The sequence below is a fragment of the Capra hircus genome, chromosome 20 (assembly GCF_001704415.2).
Source record: "Capra hircus breed San Clemente chromosome 20, ASM170441v1, whole genome shotgun sequence".
Lineage (NCBI taxonomy): Eukaryota > Metazoa > Chordata > Mammalia > Artiodactyla > Bovidae > Capra > Capra hircus.
This window is the reverse complement of record NC_030827.1, coordinates 43,504,443-43,521,769: the sequence shown is the minus strand read 5'-3', so window position 1 is coordinate 43,521,769 and position 17,327 is coordinate 43,504,443. Positions and strand designations below refer to the sequence as shown.

Genomic DNA, 17,327 nt, shown 5'->3' with positions numbered 1-17,327 from the left:
GAGGGGAAAGGAGATGTATTACTGATTCTTAGCAATTTAATTACAAATGTGTTTCTGGAAGAGGGTGTTGTCTTCTTTTTGCCTTCATCAGTGGTTAGAATTTCTCATTTCAGGTTACAAAAATAATGTTATTTTGTTTAAAAGAAAAAAAGCCACCACCTGATTCTTTTTGCTTCATCTTAAAATAAGTTAAAGGACTTCTTGGATTTTATTTTTATTTTGCTGGTTAAAGCATTACCACCCTTCTCCCTCCTTATTGGCAGCATTCTGAAGAGGAGAGCAGCTCATATGTTCACCTAATAAAATTATTAATATTATATATTAAGGGGGGATAAATTAAAAGACTTCTTAACTTACCACAGAATAGCACAAAATAAAATAAACACAAGATGTTTTCTTCTGAGTGTCAACCTTGCTTTTCCAACTACTAAAGTCCTTTCTAGCTTACCCTGGTCTCAATAGCATTTAAAAGGAAAACTCCCCTTGCTTTCTTAGGTGTGATTTATAACAAACATTAAGTTTAAAATTAGTTTTTTTGTTGGGATTTCTCTGAGTCAAGTCCCCTTAGGAAATTACCACCCTCACTTGAGCTGGCATGTTCTGTAGCAGAAGAGTTATAGCTCAAAGGACAACATTCATTAAGGAAAAGTTAAGAAGGACTGGGGAAATCAAAGAGGTGGCATGAACAAAATTCTGATTTAATTTGTTCAGCCAATTTCTGAAAGGACTGAGTTCTCCTGTCTCTACCACAAAATGCAATTTACTTCACAAAAAAATAAAGAACATCATCCTTTCACAATCACATGCGTACTTCATTCTCCTTCGGAGGAAGTGAACGGGCTGCCCTAGAGAACTTAATTCAGGAGCTTTCACATTCTTTTCAATGGTAGATTTTAGAAGCTAGCTCAATATAAAATTAAGGTATGAATAAAGTTAAAGAATGACATAAATACAATTATCAGGAAGAACTGCCCCTATATCATTAAACCTAAGACATTAATTTTTACAGCAGCAGATTGATTAGGCTTTATTTTGTCTTGTTGAGAAATAGATGAGTGAACATTAATTAAAGAAGCATTTAACCATCATCATTCCTCTTTAAAGACTTTACGAAAAACTAATTCTAATGAAAATGTACACAAAATTTATACAAAATTTCATCATAGAATAATGAGTGGAATAAGATCAAAACCATATGGTTTAAACTAGGATGGGGAAGATCCCCTGGATATGAGTTTGCACAAGCTCCAGGAACTGGCGATGGTCAGGGAAGCCTGTCATTGCTGCAGTCCATGGGGTGTCAAAGAGTCGGACATGACTGAGCGACTGAACTGAACTGAACTGAGGGTGGGGAAGATCTCCTGAAGGAGGAAATGGCAACCTACTTCAGTATTCTTGCCTGAAAAATCCCATAGACAGTGAAACCTGGCGGGCAACAGTCTATAGGTCACAAAGAGTAGTACAGGTCTGAGTGACTGCACACACACACACAGAAGTTTACTTTCTTGCAGTTCTTGGATACTACAAGTTCAAGTTTCTGGCCAATTTGGTTTCTGGTGAGAACTCTCTTCCTGACTTATGGACAGGGATGGAGTAGGGTGAAGCTGGGAGGAGGAACTTTCTGCTCTCTCCTCGCTTATCTACCTATGTTCATAGTAATATTATTCACAATACCCAAAATGTGGGAACCACCCACATGCCCATCAGTAGATGAATCGATAGACAAACCAGAATGGAATATTATTCAGCCTCAAAAAAGGAAGGAAATTCTGACACATGCTACAACATGGATGTATCATAAAGATATTTACACTAAAAAAAATACTGCTGAGTGAAATAAGCCACAGAAGTACAAATACTGTGCAGTACTACTTATATGAATTACCTGGAGTAGTCAAATTTACAGAAACAAAAAGCAGAATTGGGTGAAAATAGAATGGAGAGCAGTTTCATGGGTACAGTGTTTCAATTTGGGAATATAAAAATTTCTGGAAAAAAATGGATAGTGGTGATAACTGCACAGCAAGGTAAATGTACTAATGCCACTGAAATGTACACTTAAAATAGCTAAAATGGTAAATCTTATGAACCCCATGAACAGTATGTAAAGGCAAAATGATAGGATACCAAAAGAGGAACTCCCAGGTCATTAGGTGCTCAATATGCTACTGGAGATCAGTGGAGAAATAACTCCAGAAAGAATAAAGAGATGGAGCCAAAGCAAAAAAAATACTCAGTTGTGGATGCAACTGGTGATAGAAGCAAGATCTGATGCTGCAAAGAGCAATATTGCATAGGAACCTGGAATGTCAGGTCCATGAATCAAGGCAAATTGGAAGTGGTCAAACAAGAGATGGCAAGGGTGAACGTCGACATTCTAAGAATCAGCAAACTAAAATGGACTGGAATGGGTGAATTTAACTCAGATGACCATTACATCTACTACTGCGGGCAGGAATCCCTCAGAAGAAATGAAGTAGCCATCATGGTTAACAAGAGAGTCCGAAATGCGGTACTTGGATGCAATCTCAAAAACAACAGAATGATCTCTGTTCGTCTCTAAGGCAAACAATTCAATATCACAGTTATCCAAGTCTATGCCCCAATCAGTAATGCTGAAAAGGCTGAATTTGAATGGTTTTATGAAGACCTACAAGACCTTTTAGAACTAACACGTGAAAAGATGTCCTTTTCATTATAGGGGACTGGAATGCAAAAGTAGGTAGTCAAGAAACACCTGGAGTAACAGGCAAATTTGGCCTTGGAATGCGGAATGAAGCAGGGCAAAGACTAATAGAGTTTTGCCAAGAAAATGCACTGGTCATAGCAAACACCCTCTTCCAACAACACAAGAGAAGACTCTACACATGGACATCATCTGATGGTCAACACTGAAATCAGATTGATTATATTCTTTGCAGCCAAAGATGGAGAAGCTCTATACAGTCAACAAAAACAAGACCAGGAGCTGACTGCGGCTCAGATCATGAGCTCCTTATTGCCAAATTCAGACTTAAATTGAAGAAAGTAGGGAAAACCGCTAGACCATTCAGGTATGACCTAAATCAAATCCCTTATGATTATACAGTGGAAGTGAGAAATAGATTTAAGGGCCTAGATCTGATAGATAGAGTGCCTGATGAACTATGGAATGAGGTTCATGGCATTGTACAGGAGACAGGGATCAAGACCATCCCCATGGAAAAGAAATCCAAAAAAGCAAAATGGCTGTCTGAGGAGGCCTTACAAATAGCTGTGAAAAGAAGAGAGGTGAAAAGCAAAGGAGAAAAGGAAAGATATAAGCATCTGAATGCAGAGTTCCAAAGAATAGCAAGAAGAGATAAGAAAGACTTCTTCAGCGATCAATGCAAAGAAATAGAGGAAAACAACAGAATGGGAAAGACTAGAGATCTCTTCAATAAAATTAGAGATACCAAGGGAACATTTCATGCAAAGATGGGCTCGATAAAGGACAGAAATGGTATGGACCTAACAGAAGCAGAAGATATTAAGAAGAGGTGGCAAGAGTACACGGAAGAACTGTACAAAAAAGATCTTCACGACCCAGATAATCATGATGATGTGATCACTAATCTAGAGCCAGATGTCTTGGAAAGTGAAGTCAAGTGGGCCTTAGAACGCATCACTACGAACAAAGCTAGTGGAGGTGATGGAATTCCAGTTGAGCTATTTCAAATCCTGAAAGATGATGCTGTGAAAGTGCTGCACTCAATATGCCAGCAAATTTGGAAAACTCAGCAGTCGGCACATGACTGGAAAAGGTCAGTTTTCATTCCAATTCCAAAGAAAGGCAATGCCAAAGAATGTTCAAACTATCGCAGTTGTACTCATCTCACATGCTAGTAAAGTAATGATCAAAATTCTCCAAGCCAGGCTTCAGCAATACGTGAACCGTGAACTCCCTGATGTTCAAGCTGGTTTTAGAAAAGGCAGAGGAACCAGAGATCAAATTGCCAACATCTGCTGAATCATGGAAAAAGCAAGAGAGTTCCAGAAAAACATCTATTTCTGCTTTATTGACTATGCCAAAGCCTTTGACTGTGTGGATCACAATAAACTGTGGAAAATTCTGAAAGACATGGGAATACCAGACCACCTGACCTGCCTCTTGAGAAATCTGTATGCAGGTCAGGAAGCAACAGTTAGAACTGGACATGGAACAACAGACTGGTTTCAAATAGGAAAAGGAGTATGTCAAGGCTGTATATTGTCACCCTGATTATTTAACTTATATGCAGAGTACATCATGAAAAATGCTGCACTGGAAGAAGCACAAGCTGGAATCAAGATTGCCGGGAGAAATATCAATAACCTCAGATATGCAGATGACACCACCTTTATGGCAGAAAGTGAAGAGGAACTAAAAAGCCTCTTGATGAAAGTGAAAGAGGAGATTGAAAAAGTTGGCTTAAAGCTCAACATTCAGAAAACGAAGATCATGGCATCTGGTCCCATCACTTCATGGGAAATAAATGGGGAAACAGTGGAAACAGTGTCAGACTTTATTTTTTTGGGCTCCAAAATCACTGCAGATGGTGATTGCAGCCATGAAATTAAAAGACGCTTACTCCTTGGAAGAAAAGTATGAGCAACCTAGATAGTATATTCAAAAGCAGAGACATTACTTTGCCGACTAAGGTCCGTCTAGTCAAGGCCATGGTTTTTCCTGTGGTCATGTATGGATGTGAGAGTTGGACTGTGAAGAAGGCTGAGCGGCGAAGAATTGATGCGTTTGAACTGTGGTGTTGGAGAAGACTCTTGAGAGTCCCTTGGACTGCAAGGAGATCCAACCAATCCATTCTGAAGGAGATCAACCCTGGGATATCTTTGGAAGGAATGATGCTGAAGCTGAAACTCCAGTACTTTGGCCACCTCATGCGAAGATTTGACTCATTGGAAAAGACTCTGATGCTGGGAGGGATTGGGGGCAGGAGGAGAAGGGGACGACCAAGGATGAGATGGCTGGATGGCATCAAGGACTCGATCGACGTGAGTCTGAGTGAACTCTGGGAGATGGTGATAAACAGGGAGGCCTGGCGTGCTGCGATTCATGGGGTCGCAAAGAGTCGGACTCGACTGAGCGACTGAACTGAACTGAACTGATGTATATTTTACCATATTAAAAATTATTTGAAAAAGTGTGTTGCTAAATGAATTCAAACAATACAAAAATACACGAAGCAAGTATATCTCAATATTTATATGTAAATCTTCAATTCATTTGCCTTTATTTTGGTGTTAGGAATGAAGTGGGATATATATTAGGTATTGTTGCTGTTGTTTAGTCGCCCAGTCATGTCTGACTCTTTTGCAACCCCTTGGATTGGCATTATCGAGGCAAGAATACTGGAGTGGGCTATCATTTCCTTTCTTCAAGGCATCTTCCTGACCCAGGAACCTGCAACTCCTGCATTGTGCGCAGATACTTTACCACTCAGCCACATGGGAAGTCCAGGAATGAAGTGGATCCAGCCGTAAAAAAATAAAAGATAAAAACTACATGGGAGATATTACTACTAAACTATATGGAGAAGTATTACTGCTGATCCAGTAGATATAGGCCCTGATGGTTTCATTTGTTGTTTTTTTGTTTTCCTTATCCATGTAGTAGTTGTACTTATGGGTATGTACACATACAGTTACCCCTAGGTGTCTTAGAATTAGTGATATCTGACTGACAGGTTTGAAGAACTGAGAATCTAGTCCAGGGCTAGAATTTGTATAACATGGCTTATAACCATTTGCTAGTTGACTCTAAGCATGTTTTCAATACTTAAAATAACTATAAATCAGTTAAATCTAAAGAAATAGACAATCACTTTTTCTTCATAAATACCTCAATCTGACTAGGAAAGAGGATCATAAAATCATAAAACTGTAAAGAATTGCTCTTCCTCTAATCACACAAAGATCTATCTCCTTCAAAGGTCTACTGAGATATTTTTAGTTTTTGTACCTCACTGCACACCTATATCTCACCTCACCTACAACTTCTTGAGAAGAAAACTTGACTGAAGAAAATAAATCCTGAACCATAGGAAGGTAGGACTTGAGACAATACTTAGGAAAGAAATTATTTCCTTTGAGTTTCAGTGTTTAATAAAGAGAGAAAGAGAGAGAGCCCCCCCCCAACACCTCGCCAGCTTCATTATGTCTAATTGGCATAATCAGAGTTGAATTCAATTTTCTTTTCAGACATAATGAATACAGGGCGCAGTTTACAAGACCACTTTACATTGCTTGACCAGTGGGATAAGGTTGAGGGTGAGAGAAATAGGAGCATCCTACTAGCAAAAATATGAAGCTAGAATCCGAAGCCAGAATTGCATTTATTTTGCTATCAGAAGTGCAAGGCAGAAATTTAAGTTCAAGAACTGCTGATTTAAAAACACTCTAATCTTTGCCACTGCCCATATCTAAATTGTTTAGACTGTTCTGTTTCCCTGTGGTGATTTGCCTTAAGATCCATTATAAGAAAACTGTTTATCAAAGAAATATAAATGCAGTACTATCTCACCTACAGTAAAACATAAAAACACTGAACACATAGAAACAGAGAGTAGAATGATGGCTTCCCAGGAGTGAGGGCTTGGAAGAATAGGGAGATATAGGTCAATTCAATTTACTTCCCAGGTGGCTCAGTGGGTTAAGAATGGGCCTGCAACACAGGAGACACAAGTAGGTACAACTTCATGCTCAGGAAGATATCCTGGAGGAGGGTTAGCAATAAGAGGAAACTCAGTTTAATCTGTAGAGAGAAGCTAGGTCCTGAAGTGAATATGCCAGTGATGGAGGCTTCTAAAATGTGAGGGAAGCAGCCTGCATTAAATGTCCTTAATTAGGGGATGAAAGGAAAATGCAGGGCAATGATTTAAACTTGAGAAGGAGTGTTGTACCTCAGCATTTATAAGAGAGCCTTGAGGAAGATAAAGTTAAAGGTAAAGTGAAAAAAGTTTGGAGTGTACATTTGATACTAAAGCATCAGAAAGAACTTATTCTACACAAGCTTTCACCTGTATACTTTTGAGTTTTAGGAAAGGGAAATAGGTTCTATGCTGTTAAAATCTGCCAAACATAAGAAATCAAATTTTAGTTTGAAATATCATAAAACTTAAGAATTTTTTAAATCCTAAAGTTTAGGAATAGCCTTTGCTGTATTTTTACCCAGTGCCGGACCCTTTAGATTCCAACTTTAGCCCTTTTCTCATCTTCCTCCTCAGAAAAGCTGGAGAAATCCTTCAAGATTTTCAGTGGTTTAAATAATTTTAATCAATACTTACAGGCTGATAAAATGCAACTTTGGTGACAGTTTTCCCCTTTCTGCACAATTTCCCTTGACAATACCAATCATCTCAAATCCATTGGAGGCTCAGGTGGTAAAGAATCTGCCTGCAATCCAAAAGACCTGGTTTTGATTTCCTTCACTAGTTTCCAGAACATTCCCATCACCTGATTTCCCTCTGTCCTTTCAATTTACTCCTTCTCAGTCATCTCCCAACTATATATTATGAAGGTTGTGCTTAGTCGCTCAGTCATGTCTGACTCTTTGCAACTCCATGGACTGTAGCCCCTCTCTCCTTGGGGATTTTCCAGGCAAGAATACTAGAGTGGGTTGCCATGCCCTCCTCCAGGGGATCTTCTGAACACAGGGATGGAATTCAGGTCTCCCACATAGAAGGTGGATTCTTTACCATCTGAGCCACGAGGGAAAATTATGAGGGTAAATGAGAGAAAAAGTAAAAATTATTTTACTCCAGAAAAAGAATTCTGGAATATTCTTTATCCTCTAAGCACTCCTGTTTGATGTGCACTGACTTAGTCTTCTCTTTGCATTTATTTTCTTGATGATCTTATACAACCCTAGTCACTTTCAGTTTTGATCTCCCACCAGACCTCTACAGGAATTTCAGACTAATACATGTGTGAACCTATCAGCTTTTTTTTTTTAATGTTTCTAATTAGCCTATCAAATTTGGCATTTCCAAAACTGATATTCTAACCTCCTTGACTCCAAACCTGTTTCAATTGCTGTTTTCTTCACCTCAGCTGATGGCAGCTCTCCTCCTGGTAGACTAGAATATCTCTGAGGAGGCATTTGTTAAGACCTCTTTCTTTCTCTCTGGTGGCTCAAACGGTAAAGTATCTGCCTTGCACTGTGGGAGACTCGGGTTCAATACCTGGGTCTGTAAAATCCTCTGGAGAAGGGAATGGATACCCACTCCAGTATTCTTGCTTGGAGAATTCCATGGCTAGAGGAGCCTGGTGGACTACAGTCCATGGAGTAGCAAAGAGTTGGATAAGACTGAATGGCTAATACCAACTACAGCTAAACCAGTTTTCTTAGACACTCACCAGTTACCACTTTCAGTCACTGTATAATACCACCTGCCACACATACCTATATAAACACAACCAGAGGTCATCTCCCAATTATATATTACGAGGGTAAATGTACCCTCATAATATAAATGTACCCTCATAATTTACTTTTTATTTTATCTCCAGCAATTAACACTACTGCTAAGTCACTTCAGTCATGTATGACTCTGTGCAACCCCATAGACAGCAGCCCACCAGGCTCACCCATCCCCGGGATTCTCCAGGCAAGAACATTGAAGTGGGTTGCCATTTCCATCTCCAATGCATGAAAGTGAAAGGTGAAAGTGAAGTTGCTCAGTCGTGTCTGACCCTCAGTGACCCCATGGACTGCAACCCAGCAGGCTCCTCCATCCATGGGATTTTCCAGGCAAGAGTACTGGAGTGGGGTGCCATTGCCTTCAACCTTATAACAGAAGTCCATTAAATGGTGAAGTATTAAATGTATAAAAGAGGAGAAATTGAGTAAGGTGGTCCCATACAATGACTAAGTAGTGATGGGAATAAGGTGAAGTCTAGATCTAGGGAAATAACTCACATGAGAAAGGCTCTGAAGGAGTTTAGGGGGACAGAACCCAGGCATGTACTAAAGGACAACCATGGGAAGACACAGTGAGAGAGCGCCATCTGTAGGCCAAGGAGAGAGGCCTGGAGAAGACCCTTCCTGTATAGCACTCGGTGGAAACCAAGCAACTTTGATCTTGGACTTCTAACCTCCAGAATTGTGAGAAAACAAATTTCTGTTGTTTAAGCCATACAGTCTGTGGTATTATGTTAGATTAGCCCTAGCAGACTATTGCAGGTTTTAGCAGGTGATGTCATTCTATGCCAAAATCAGTATGTGGCAGTTAATACGTCCAGAGGAAAAAATTACCTCTATAAAATTAAAATAACAGACTGGTCTTCTACTTGAAGAGGAGACTAGAGCTCAGTTGTAAGCCTGTATATATAATCTGAGAAAGGAAAAGCTATTTGATGCGAAGTTGCTGTTTTCCATCAAGATTTAAATGCAATTACAATAAAACCACGTTTGCTTGCAGTAGAGTTAGATGTTTAAACAAGTCGATAAATTTTTGGAAACACAGGAAGGAAAGATGTTTTGTTTACTTTTATTTCCACATTAATTTTAGTACTGACAGAGAGTGACAAAGCGATGGCCTCAGAGACCACTAAAACCATTTCATTCACAAAATGGGTGTTTTATGAGTAAGCACTCTGTAGACTGCTCCTCTGTCAGGAGAACTGCTCAGGGCTCAGCAGATGGTCACTGGAGTTTGAATGCATCTGTTCACTCTCGCTCCTCTTGTCAGTACAGAATCCACTAAAGATAAAGTTTTTCACATAATAATATTATCTGCTTACAAAGACTGTGTTATATCTGGCAAGGACCAGGAAGTTGGATAATTTCGATGAATGCGATTAAAATAGAATCAAGGTGTGAAAATGTTTTGACGGCATGAAAGTGAAACTGAAAGTGAAGTCTCTCAGTCATGCCCGACTCTTTGTGACCCCATGGATAGCAGCCTGCACCAAGCTCCTCCGTCCATGGGATTTTAAAGGCAAGAGTACCAGAGTGGGTTGCCATATCCTTCTCCAAGGAATCTTCCCAACCCAGGGATCGAACCCAGGTCTCTCACATTGGAGACAGACGCTTTACCGTCTGGGCCACCAGAGAAGTCAAGTTTGATGGCATAGTAGAGGCTATATCCTACAAGACAGAGTAGCAAGTGCAATGTCATGAACTGACTGATGTTTGAGCTCTTAAAGTAACTCACAAATTAAAACACAACTGCAGTAATGAGTTTCAATTTCAAGAAGTTATAAGTAACCCAAACCCTGAAAAAACTTAATTTTCTAATATATGTTTTTTGTTTTTTTTTTTCATACGAAGAACAATCACACTGAAAATATTAAGCACCTGCTTGGCTCATACAAAGTAGTTAGCTCTGAGGCTTGGCAACAGTAGAAATAGTATTTCTGCCTTTTAGAGCTAAAAAGAGCTTTAAAACAAAAGACATACCAAAATGTAAGAATAATGGAAGGGAAGCACTTGTAAATTACACCTGAGTGGTCCACCCAGCCAGGTGTAAAGATGGTCAGCTAAAAAGTCACATGGAGAAGAAAACAGGTGAACTCTGAGGGACTGGTTGTGACAGGGATGTAGGAAATAGGCATCATCCATAGTGAAAGTATTATTAAAAGAAGGATGCAGTCAGAATTCTAGGGGTGAATTCAGTTATACTGGCTACAGTAGTCTAGTGGCTTGCAATTCTTTTTGAGACATTGACTACAATATATTTTACTACATTTCATCTTGTTTTAATTTCAGATTTACAGACAAGTTGCTTCATGCTTTTCTCACACTCATCAGTTATCAGATATTGACAGGTATCCTCTTTTACTTTAACATTCTTTATCTCTTGCTCTCTCTGAGAGTATGTGGCCCTCCCCTGACCTGCCTCTGTGATTCTCTAGTGTTTTAATGCCTGGAACTACAGGATAGCCCAGACATGCATATCGCTTTCTCTGGCTCAGCCCTATTATTAGCTACACTCCTTGTCCCTTTTTTATTGGCAACAGTTCTTAGAAAATAAAACTGGACACTGAGTATATTCATAGCTTCTATGCCTTACCGGTGAACAGAACTTGAACATATGCATATTTCTGTATCTACTGCAAAGAGCTGACTCATTGGAAAAGACCCTGATGCTGGGAAAGACTGAGGGCAGGAGGAGAAGGGGTTGACAGACGACAAGATGGTTGGATGGCATCACTGACTCAATGGACATGAGTTTGAGCAAGCTTTGGGAGATGGTGAAGGACAGGGAAGCCTGGCATGCTGGAGTCCTTGGGGTCTCAAAGAATCAGACGTGACTCAGCAACTGAACAACAACACAGCTAACATTAGGATACCTTCTAGATTTATTTTTCTTTTTAACATTTTTAACTGCCTTCCAAACCAGTGAGAAATCTGGCCCTCATTATACATTTGCTTGAACTCAGCAAACAGAATACAGTTTCAAAATTGGTAACATACTACTAAACAACAAATAAAAAGGACCTACAAACAAGACTTCAATATTTGTTTACTGGCTTTTTATATTTTGGTAGTAAAATTTAATTAGAGGGAAATGAACCAAGCTTAAATGTATAATTTGTTGAGTTTTGATAAATGCATATACTAAAACAATATTTCCATCATCTCATAAAGTTAACATTTGGCTATTTTTCATCAATACTTTCATCTTTTTTTTTCTTGTTCTATTTTAAATTTTTTTTTTAAATTTCAATTTATTTATTTTAATTGGAGGCTAATTACTTTACAACATTGTATTGGTTCTGCAACACACCAACATGAATCAGCTACGGGTGTACACGTGTTCCCCATCCTGAACCCCCCTCCCACCTCCTTCCCGGTACCATCCCTCTGGGTCATCCCAGTGCTGTTATAATTTTTTTTCATCATGGATTGGTGTTCCCTGTTTTAGAATATATTACAAATGGAATCATATAGCATTTGGAATCACATACAGCATTTCAAGAAATCATAATTTCTTGAATTGGACTCGTTTGTCAACATTTTTGCAAGAGGCATCTATTTTGATATGTGTTAGTAGTTTATTATTACTGATGAGCATTATTTTTGTGATATGAATTTACCACAGAATATTTATGTATTTTCCTATGAACAGACAGCAGAGCCACTTCACATTTTTCACTCTTCTATAGAGCAGCTCTAGATATTCTTGTGTCAGACTATTTGTAGACATGGAATTTCAGTGATCTTGGTAGGCAGAATTTCAGGGGCAGGTATATACCTTTATATATACCTTTATAATAGGCAACCAAACTTTTTTTTTTTTTTTTTTGGTAATAGAAGGTGTATTATTTACAGTCTTATCAGCACATATGAGAGAACTAGTTGTTAGAATTCCTGACCAACAATTACCTTTAAGACTTTTAAATTTTAGCCGTGTGTGTGTGTGTGTGTGTGTGTGTGTGTGTTAGGAATCCTGACCAACATTTGCTGTTAACAGACTTTTAAATTTTAGCCTTTCTAGTGTGTGTGTGTGTGTGTATTTGACTTTAAAGTTTTCCTTATGAATAATGTTGAACTTTTCTCTCATCTTATTTCACAGTTTACATCTTTCTTTGTGAACTATCCAAGGTTTTTGCCCATTTCTTAGATTGCCCTTTTATTGTTGAGTTTTAAGAGTACTGTACATACTTTTATACAGGATTCTTATTAAATATTTTGCTTTTACTTATTGCTTTGGCAGCTCACTGTACTTCTTTAATCTATACATTTGTGCTTTTCACCAAATTCTAAGAATTACTGGTGTTAAATTTCCAACAGTACTTCTATCCTTCTTTCAGTCCTCTCATTCTGCATTTGAATGACATGCATGTTAGACCATTTTTGATGTCATCACAAAGGTCATGGAATCTCTGTTATTTCTCTATTTCATTTTTTACTCCTGTGCTTGATTTTCAGATTAGGTCATGGCTTTTGACCTTTTTTTAGGCTCAGGGATTATTTATTCCCTGACCAGCTCCTAACTGTATTGTCATAATCTAGTGAATCATGTTTGAGCTTTTCACTTCTACCATGCTCCTTTTTAAAATAGACTTTATATTAAATGTTTTTAGTTGCTCTAAAAACAAAAAGAACTTCAACTAGTAAAGAAAAAAGAAAAAAAGAGAGTCCCTCCTCCAGGGCCTGGGTCATATTCTAGGAGGCTTCAGGTTCTAGGCTAGGGCTGGAAACCAGGTCTCTTCACCCAGGTGAGAGGAGGTGGCTAAATTTTGTCCACCTGCTTCAGGCCGGTCTTGCCTAGGTTGGAGGTGGAAACTATAGACCTTGCAATTGCCAGCTGGTAACACCTGACTTTGATGGGATCAATAGATTGCTGCCGAAAAATCCTCTACTCCAGAATCCAGTCAGACTCTGGAACCTTCTAGGTGGTACTTACTATTAATATTTTAACACCTCAAGTAGGAAGCAGAGGACTAAAAACAATGATAAGTCCAAGGAGAGGACCCTTGAAGATGATGAAGAGGAGAAAAGGTTCATGAATAGGAAAGACCAGCTGTACTAGGAGCATCTACTCACCTTGTGTCATCTCTGTTTTCAGAAGCCTACTGCATCCGCTCAGCACCAGCAGGGGTACCATTTTCCAGACCAACTTTGCTCACGAGATGCTGGCTAAGAACAAAGTGAGGTGGGTTCAGACAGTGCCCCGCGGAGATATGGTTAAAGTCTACCTGCAACATGGAGCCGGGGCTTTCGGGTGGCCTCGGGTGGCCTTGATGTACCAAATGCAGGTTACAAGTACTGACAAATTTGAGAGAAACTTCAAGCCGCTGCAGATGATCTGAATACCGAAGGCAAGGTCAGGATTCCAGTTTCCTTGGGGGCTTTTATGGAAATGCCCCTCCATCTTGGGGATGACGGGAAAAGGAGTCAGCCCTTGTTGCCGGACGGGCCATGCTGGGAAGACCCAGCGGACCAAGGCAGAAGCTCCCGAATCACCGGTGCTGTTCCTGCAAGGAGCCGCCTGGAGTCCATGGAGCGAGGCCTCTGCCCAGCGCCCCGCAACAAGTGCACCGCGGAGATCCACGCCGGGAGCAAGAAGCTGCTTCTCCAGCTCCGAGGAGGGCAGATGCTCAACTACCTCCTGGTGGAGATGGATGGACTGCCATAACCAACCAATCGTCCTGGTGTCCACCCACGAGCTAACACGTTAGTCTGTCCTGCTGAAGCCTGAGCCCCGGCACTGAGGCGCGCTCCCGCCCCGCGTGGAGCACATCACCGCCTCCAACGCGCTGAGAGAGAGCTTCTCTGCAGCGAAAGGCGGAAGGTGGCTGTGTTTCTGAGTCAAGCAGTGCTTCTGTCTGCAGGTGGCTGGAACACAAGGAGCCAGTGAGGACGGTCTCCATCACACCAGAGACAAACGCTCGCAGACTAGACTGCTCAGATGCTTCCCAAGAAACTAGCACCTCTTACCATGAACCGCTTTTGGAGATGTGCATGGCTCCAGGGTGGCCGCTCCCCTCTGGACACTGTCTCTCTCAGTAAAGTCAGTTTCAGGGATGGACGACCCACAACTACCACTGCAGAACTTGCGGTGGCGGGGGCTGGGGGCGGGGGGTGGTTGTCCTGATTGGCTCGGGTTCCTTGTCCCGCAGCAGGTCAGTTTTACCACCTAAAAGCCTCCAGGACTCACTGCCCTCGAGAGATTCACAGGTGATAAATGTGAGGAACCATGGGGCCTTTCTTCTCCTAGCTGTGGTCTGAGAGTTTGGTTCCAGCAAGCCCTCATCCTAAACTGTTCTGGGTCCCAGGATTCGGGAAGGGGGTGAAATAGTTTCTTGGTACTTAGGACTTGATCCTTTCATTGGGCTTAGTGTAAATACATCATTTTGTAATCTTAAATTTAGATGTAGATGTATTGTGTTAAAATAAGAAAAGGCAAGCATATGCAAGTAACCTTAGACAGCTGGAAATGCACACACTGCATTCGCTCATGAGCAAGGCAAGTAGAAGTGCAGACAGAAATAAAACATAAAGCGCTCCATCTTTCAATGAGTAGGGAGAAACAGAACTGGCTTCAGGGAAATTATGGAAAATGCAGGCTTGGAAACAACTATTAGTTTTGTGAATCCCTGATATTATTTGATAGTTGAGAGGAAGGAATTTGGAAGATGGGAGTAGTTAAGGAAAGAACAGAGTTAGCAGGGAAAGGCAGTGATTGCGAGATACTAATCCTTAGATATTAGTCATTTAAAAGGAGGGCCGTAGTTTAAAGATAAAATAATAGCATCAGTGTTCAGCGGTTATCTCTGTGTTAGTTGGTTGATGAATTTAAAAGTTACCTGTTTGATGAAATTAAAGCTTATAAAGGAGAATGAGAACAGAAGCATACAGGGCTTGGATTGGTCTGTAACTGAAAACTTAAGTAGAGAAATTAGTTTTTGGCAGTGGTGCAAATGCTTTCTGCCCTGAGGCTAGAGGGTAGGAAGAAGGAGCTATGTAGTAGAGAATGAGGACAGACATCACTTTAGTTAACTTTGATTTCTCAATAAATATGTTGGATTAATATCAGTGAATATGAAACTGAGAAAAATGGAAAAGTTTTGGAACAGATTTGGGGACGTACAGCCAAAAATGAATGGATAATGATGTGAAAGTCGCTCAGTCGTGTCTGACTCTTTGCAATTCCATGGACTATACTGTCCGTGGGATTCCCCAGGACAGAATACTGGAGTGGGTAGCCATTCCCTTCTCCCAACCCAGGTATCGAACCCAGGTCTCCCGCATTGTAGGCAAATTCTTTACCAACTGAGTCACAAGGGAAGCCCAAAAGGTGAATGGAAGTATTGTAAAAATATCTGGGGGCTGAATAGATCTTAGTATCATTCCCATAGTAAGAATTCAAAATGTTGATATAGTATATGATTATCATGAGATAAGAATTCTGCATAAATAAAACTAGCCTAGATAATGAATAATCCATAATTAAAGAAAGCTATCTTAGAGGAAAACAGATTTTTATCCTTCCTCTCCCTCTTGATTTCAAATGGATGATTTTTAAATCATGCATACATAAAATCTTATCAATATCATAACTTATTATACTAAGTGATTTTAAAAATAATTTCATTTGAGCATAGTTACTGAAGAATGTTTTCCTATAATTTTCTTTATCTTTTATTTATTGATTATTAGCTTATTATTAATGTCCAAATGGGCTTTCCTAGTGGCTCAGACAGTGAAAAATCTGCCTGTAGGGAGGGAGACTTGAGTTCAATCCCTGGGTCAGGAAGATCCCCTGGAAAAGGTAATGGCAACCCATTCAGTATTCTTGTCTTAAGAATCCCATAGACAGAGGATCCTAGTGGGCTACAGTCCATGGGGTTACAAAGAGTTGGGCAAGACTGGGCGACTGTTCACTTTCACATATAATATATGAGATAAACAAAGTTTAAAGAAATCACCATTCAGGTAAAGCATTCTTTTAAAGTCTAACATTCATGTGTAGATAATAGTCATATATAATATTATGCATTCTAGTAATGATGGACAATGCATATAAGTAAAAAACTCTGTACCAACAATCTATTTGTACAATTGAAATATTGTATAAATTCAATTCTGCAGAATTTCTTCAAATAAAATTGTTGAAAGCATTTAGTTGTGACAGGAACATCATCCTTTGTATCAGACCACACAGAGATTTTCCAGAATGAGGCCAACTTAAGTGTATATATGTTCTGTAGTCCTTTGAATGTGTAAAGCTGGTTCTATGCAAAATGTTTCTTTTCTACTTAAGAGGACATGACTTTTTGTGTGTGGTAATAGGACACATGGATGAACACTGCATAACCACAGATGGTTGTAATTTACCCTCCATTTCTTGAAAAAAGTCCCAGGAATTGAATTTTTAAGGATGACTTTAATGGAAATCATCAGAAAAAAAAAAAAAAAAACTCAGCTAATGTTATAGTCAACATTATTTACATTAGTTATTGGAATTATTAGCTGAGAACTTCAAATTAGTTCAACTGAACTAGGTAAGTTACATATTTATCATGATATTATAAAGCAAAAAAATGAAAATTATATTTCTCTAGTTATTGATATTTTATTACCTTTCCTATAGGATTTCCTTGAATTTTCTGTCAGATAAAAACAAAAAAATCTTCTATAACATATATTAATATTTTTTTTCCTGAGTTTCCTTTTAGGTTTCTTTTTTCTTTTTCCTTCCTCCTACCTTTCTTGTCTCCTTTCTTTTTCTCTTTCTTCCTTAAAGGACCATGTTTTTCCCCTTTACATATATTTTCTTTGCATTTTTTCCTCATCTACAAACATTGTCTCTGTTTAGCATATTGACATGTCACTGCAATTTCCTATTACATGCTTATTT

General features: G+C 39.4%; 1 pseudogene; it reads right to left on the bottom strand.

Moving 5' to 3' along the window:
* LOC102186523 overlaps nucleotides 1–13,571 on the bottom strand; it is a 145,156-nt pseudogene extending 131,585 nt beyond the window's left edge.